We start from the raw sequence: 6,446 nt of genomic DNA, 5'->3' as shown, positions 1-6,446 counted from the left end.
CAAAGCTTGTCAAATATACTTTCAGTGACGACAAACCACAATCAATTATCATGACTATTATTAAGTAGATGATGTAAAGCAGGAAATGATGTATTCGTCATCATATTTTACCTGTGTGTGCGTCATTACTTTAATTCACAAACCAATCAACTGTGAAAAAAGCATACGTTTTTATCAGGAAATTTGAATAATCAAACCATTTCCTCGTCGTATTATCTATAAAAGTGAAGTAAAGGACCTCTTTCACGAACAATGGAAATTTGCCCACGAACCAATTTTATTAAAACTAAATGTTACATGTAGCAACATTAAAGCAAACCCTTGAAATACGCTTAAAAAATTAAAAAGGTCCCAGGGGCCTGTGCTGTGGCCAAATTAATGTTGTCCAGTATATGTGTATGACAGGGTTCCCTTTTTGATCCAAAAAGTTATCAAAATAATGTTTTATGTCATAAAACTCTATTTTTTTCTGAAGAGTATAAATACTTACATATTATGATCACAAATATTTAGGCAAAATGGGACAAATAAAATTTTGGCTAAATTTTAAAGATCGAAAATATCGAAATTTTGGGTATTATTTTCGGCCATGCCAATTATTAACAATGGTGATTCACCAACTTCCAGTTTGAGTGCACCAAAAATATTTTCTAAGCAGTTGGCTCATTACCTGAAGTAAATATTGTGCAAATTTCAGAAAAATTGTGGACCGGTAAATTTGTCGTTTAAAGGTCTTAATGAGGCAAGGTCTATTTTTAGCAGTATTACACCGTGGTTGCACCACGGCCCTTTTCAATCATAAAATTGAGAAAACAAAGAAACTAATTTCTTAATCTTATTTAATACTCATTAGTTACATTAAATTTAAATTAATATATGATTTTATAACCTATATATTGTAGAATAATCAAAATATTGAATCACAATAACAAAGTATTTCGGAATATTTAGGGCATTATCATTCACTTTTCAAGCTAGATGATGATTGCAACTGCATTCTCAGAAATATTATTTTTATTTACAGCTGAAAGGCATATAAAGTAAAATAATAACAAAATCTAGAAAAAAATGGGTGGGAGTAGATTATTATGTAAGAGAATTAAGTTTTTACCAATTTTCACACATCCCGTATATTAGTGCATATATGTATAATGTTGTTGTTTTTCAAAATATTGTGCTTTCAAAGTGTTGGCAATGGCATCAAATCACACCATTACAAGTTTTTGTTTAAAAAAACATAGACAAATTGATATATGATTTTTTTTCGTTCAAAAATGTATTAATTTTACTATATAAGTATTTCTTATCAGTTTAATATTTAGATTGTTCAGAACATTTTGTGATCAATCAACTGAAGTTTGATTTCGAGTTTTTTTTAATTTTCTTTAGAATTTTCATGAATTCCATAAAAAGTTAACTAAGAATTTTTTTTTTCAGTTAAAAAAATAACAGCATCTTTTATGGTTAATGAAACAGTCAAACGTTTTTGAGGTCCACAGTTTAATTTTTCATAATTAGCTTTGTGTATCATAAACACATCATACTATCAATCAAAATGGCATAAGGTTTATCATTTCAGGTAATAAATTTTGATTTTATAAGAAACTTGGTTATCACAACATGAATTATACATGTCATGGGGATCCAAATAAATAAATTTATACGTGACACAAAGCTAAGTAACATACAGTATAATGTAATAAACTGCATTTAAATGATTTCCAGTTTGATCAGACACTCTCATTTCCTGTTTGACGGTTTCTCCATTATCTCTGTACGATTAATACCATATCCGCCAATTAAGATTTTTAGAGATGTGTTTGTCCATACGGATTACTTTACAATTACTTATAAAACTCATATAATTCTAAACTCAAAGTCAGTTTATATAGTATTGAATAAAACGGTTTTATCGACACACACTCTTTACCACGGGGATATACACCATGTTCATGTTCTGTGATCGAAGCCTTTCTTTTGTGTCTATTACTCAGTAAAGCTGTTTAATTTTCTAATTATATAATAATACTAACATGGAATTCAAATATGATTATTGACAATAAAGATAAATCAAGTTTTGATGATCTACTTACAGGTAATGTCTATTTTCATTATTAAAACTGCTACATTCAGTTAGTTATTTTGCAAGATTAAAGAAGTATTTGCCATTAATGTATCTAAATCTGAAATGATACATCAAGGAGTTTCCCGAAAAAAATAAACTTAAAATCTAAAACGATACGTTAAAGTGATGAGATTTACATTTTTAGCATGAATCAACATAAATGTTAATCAGAAGTGATAGCCCTGCAAATAATTGAACTACTGTAGGTTTGTAACATGACCCGTGTAACCTGGTAACTCTTCCCTCTCAAACCACACAGTTACAGAATCCCATTTTAATCACTCTCTTCACTGTAAATATGCTCTATAATTACAAAATAAATCATTAGAACAGGACATATTAGTGAAGCTACTTCAAATGCAAAACAGCTTATTGTGGTCATAAAACACCCAAATGTTTTGTAATTTTGATTATGTAAAACTTAATTTTTCTACAAAGTATCACTAAATATATCAATTTGAAATCATATCAAGCGTTACAGATGAGTATTGGATTATACATTAATGTTGACACCGTTAGATTCGTGATAAATGATCCAAAATAAGCATATTCTTAACATTATGTAACGTTACTTAAAATATACCATGCTATATTATAACCTTTAAACGACAAATTTACCGGTCCACAATTTTTCTGAAATTTTCATAATATTTACTTCAGGTAATGAGCCAACTTTTTAGAAAATATTTTTGGTGCACTCAAACTGGAAGTGGGTGAATCACCATTGTTAATAATGGACATGGCCGAAAATAACACCCAAAATTTCGATATTTTCTGTCTTTAAAATGTAGCCAAAATTTTATTTGTCCCATTTTGCCTACATATTTGTGATCATTATATGTAATTATTTATACTCTTCAGAAAATAATACAGTTTTATGACATAAAACATTATTTTTATACCATTTTGGATCAAAAAGGGAACCCTGTCATACACCTCTACTGGGCAACATTAATTTGGCCATAGCACAGGCCCCTGGGACCTTTTGAATTTTTTGAACGTATTTCAAGGGTTTGCATTTATATTGCTACCTATTACATTTAATTTCAATAAAATTGGTTCGTGGGCAAAATTCCATTGTTCGTGAAAGAGGTCCTTTTTTTTCCTCCACAACCGATCCTGACGGCGACTGATCAAGTGTTCCCAACAGTGATAGTTACAGGTGAGTCTGATGTAGATGTATAATGTTCATAATAGGTAGTAAGCACCTTTATTAAAGTAAAATGAATAAACATATTTTATAACAAAAGTTTATTGAAAACCTGATATAAACCTTAAATATCTACAAATGTTTGATATATAATATTACTGACACTTTTTAGTATAATCGACCTTATTTTTGTTTTTTGAATTGCTTATCCAAAAATAATTTTGTTTTGGCTTTTGTAGAAACCTTACCTAAAAGATGCTGAAGTTGGTCGTACTTTCCTGTCTTGTAGCCTGTGTGCTATGTAACACATACGGTGAGAATTGTGTATCATCGTTTAACCTTTAAGATTATGAAAACATCAATAACCACAACAACATATTTGTTGTATGTTGTACCATTAAAAGTAACACTAATTGAATTTAAACTATTGAGACAAGATACTATTACATTAAAACAGCGAGCAGAAGAACGAAATCTACAACAGTATGACAACAGGAGCAACATTAAGCCGTAAAATTATACAAGCAAAGAGACAAGAGCATTACAACAGTACAAGCTTCAAAATTGAAATTGCAAATGCCAATGAGATAAAGCAACAATTACAACAGCAGAATCTATAAAAAAGCAATGAAACAACAAAACAAACTAGCAACATAATAACCACCAGCATTATCAATTAAACCATTTAAATACGATTCGAAAAAAAACACACACTAAAACAAAACTACATCATTAGAAACAGTTCAAGGAAAACGATCCCAATATTAAATGTTAATGAGAAGAACAATCGCCAGCCATACAACTGCAGCAACATCTTTATTATGACCTGTACATTTTCTTAAAGTTTTTTTTAACAAAATAAATACTTATTATCTTTAGGGCCCATCAGAAGGGGACGTGGCTCCATGTTATTGAGTAACATCGGCAGGAATGATTGGGACAATGATTGGGATGGTTTGGGCAGCGGCACATTTAGTGGAAGCCGATTCGATAGGCGAGGTGTGTTCCGTGGCGGCAGATTCGACAGAAGTGATCTATTCGACAGGAATGACTTCTTTGACAGGGGAGACATCTTTGATCAAGGAGATATATTTGATAGGACCGGCGACAGGACATACTGATAAAGAAATTTCAAGTGAGAACAGGTAATTATGGATATACTAACTAGAACATATAACTATTTAGTAATTGAATATCAAACCAATAGATACAATTTACTTGATAAAGTACAAGTTAGAACAAGTATTTATTTGATAAATTACAAGTTATTCAAGTTTTGATTTTTCAAGTGAGAACAGGTAATTATGGATATACTAACTAGAACATATAACTATTTAGTAATTGAATATCAAACCAATAGATACAATTTACTTGATAAAGTACAAGTTAGAACAAGTATTTATTTGATAAATTACAAGTTATTCAAGTTTTGATTTTTCAAGTGAGAACAGGTAATTATGGATATACTAACTAGAACATATAACTATTTAGTAATTGAATATCAAACTTAAAGATACAATTTACTTGATAAAGTACAAGTTAGAACAAGTATTTATTTGAAAATTACAAGTTATCATTTGATTTCAAGTAAGTATATTAGTAAATTAACAAATTTAGATAAACAAGTATTTTTGATAATTACAAGTTTCAGTTTTGATTTTCAAGTAGAACAGTAATTATGATATACTAACTAAACATAAACTATTAGTATTGAATAAACAATAGATACAATTTACTTGATAAGTACAAGTGAACAGTATTATTGATAATAATTAGAACAGTATTATTGTAATTACAAATTAGAACAATATTATTTGATAATTACAATATTCAGTTTGATTTCAATGAACAGGTATTATGGATATACTAACTAGAACATATAACATTAGTAATTAATATCAAACTTAAGATACAATTTATTGATAAAGTACAGTTAGAACAAGTATTTATTTGATAATTTACAAGTTAGAACAAGTATTTATTTGGTAAATTACAAGTTAGAACAAGTATTCATTTGATAAATTACAAGTTAATCAAGTATTGATTTAATAGATTACAAGTTAGAACATATGTATACTTAATAAATAACATATTTGAACGGATATTCATTTGCTGAATCATCAGTTTGGAGAGGTATTCATTTAATAAATTGAAAGTTACAACAGGTATTTACATGTGTAGTTAGTACACTTCAAGTGATTATATAGCAGGGAAATTGCAAAATGACATACAATACATTAATTTCACAACAAAATTATACTATATACTTTATATTTTATCATATCAACAGAGGTTAATAAAATAAATATACATGTACCAATACATCAATTATGTTCGTTTGATGAATTTGTAATAAATTTAACAATACATGTAGAATAGACTTGTGTATATACCATAACAAATGGTTAATTCGTATTTCATATTTTCCATTTCAGATGCCATGCAGGAAATTGACTTATGGAAATCCATTTCACCATTTCAAAGATGTCTTCATTTGTAAATTGTGTTTACCAATAATATCACAAATAAATAGTTGAAATGAAAGCTATATTGTTATGTAATATTTTCACATATGCTTAAAAATATACCATTTTGACTATGATTTTAATTTTTGTAACAATGTCTAATAGTAATATATGACTTCCGGTGTTATGGCGGGTGTTGGAGATCCGAAACAATAAGGATAGATTGTGAGTTGGGTAGTGGTCAAAGACCTCACCTTATTGAATGATTTTATTTATTATGTTCTTTCTATTACTCATCTTTCTTCCTTTCCCTGTGGTTCTCTTCTTTCTCTTAACGCCTTGTCTTATCTCTTCCTTTGGATCCAATATGGTAGAATCTAAACTTACAACGGTAAAGTGGAAGGTATAATGATTATTTCGGCAAATGTGCAAGGGCTTTCGAACAGAGAAAAGCGTAAAGATGTTTTTTTTTCATATCTGAGAGATACCAATTATAATATCTTTTGTTTACAAGATACACACTTCTTACAGGATAACGAGGATTTTATTAGGAATGAATGGGGGTATGAGTCTTATTTTTCGTCTTTTCGTGCAAATTCTCGAGGGGTAGCTATCCTTCTGAATAATAATTTTGAATGCAAAATTCACAAAGAAAAAAAAAAGATATGTCAGGAAATTTTTTAGCATTAGACATAGAAATAGAAGG

The 6,446-nt window shown here is 28.9% G+C and overlaps 1 long non-coding RNA gene across 1 annotated transcript; it reads left to right on the top strand.

The window, feature by feature from the left end:
* The first annotated feature begins 3,238 nt into the window (after nt 1-3,238).
* LOC138332729 (uncharacterized) lies at nt 3,239-5,819 on the top strand. The gene is made up of 4 exons (XR_011209851.1): nt 3,239-3,287; nt 3,515-3,588; nt 4,155-4,420; nt 5,711-5,819. It is a non-coding gene; the product is annotated as an uncharacterized lncRNA (long non-coding RNA).
* Nucleotides 5,820-6,446: the final 627 nt, after the last annotated feature.

The sequence above is a fragment of the Argopecten irradians genome, chromosome 10 (genome assembly GCF_041381155.1).
Source record: "Argopecten irradians isolate NY chromosome 10, Ai_NY, whole genome shotgun sequence".
In the NCBI taxonomy this organism is placed as follows: Eukaryota; Metazoa; Mollusca; class Bivalvia; order Pectinida; family Pectinidae; genus Argopecten; species Argopecten irradians.
This window is presented reverse-complemented; position numbering and strand designations above follow the sequence as displayed.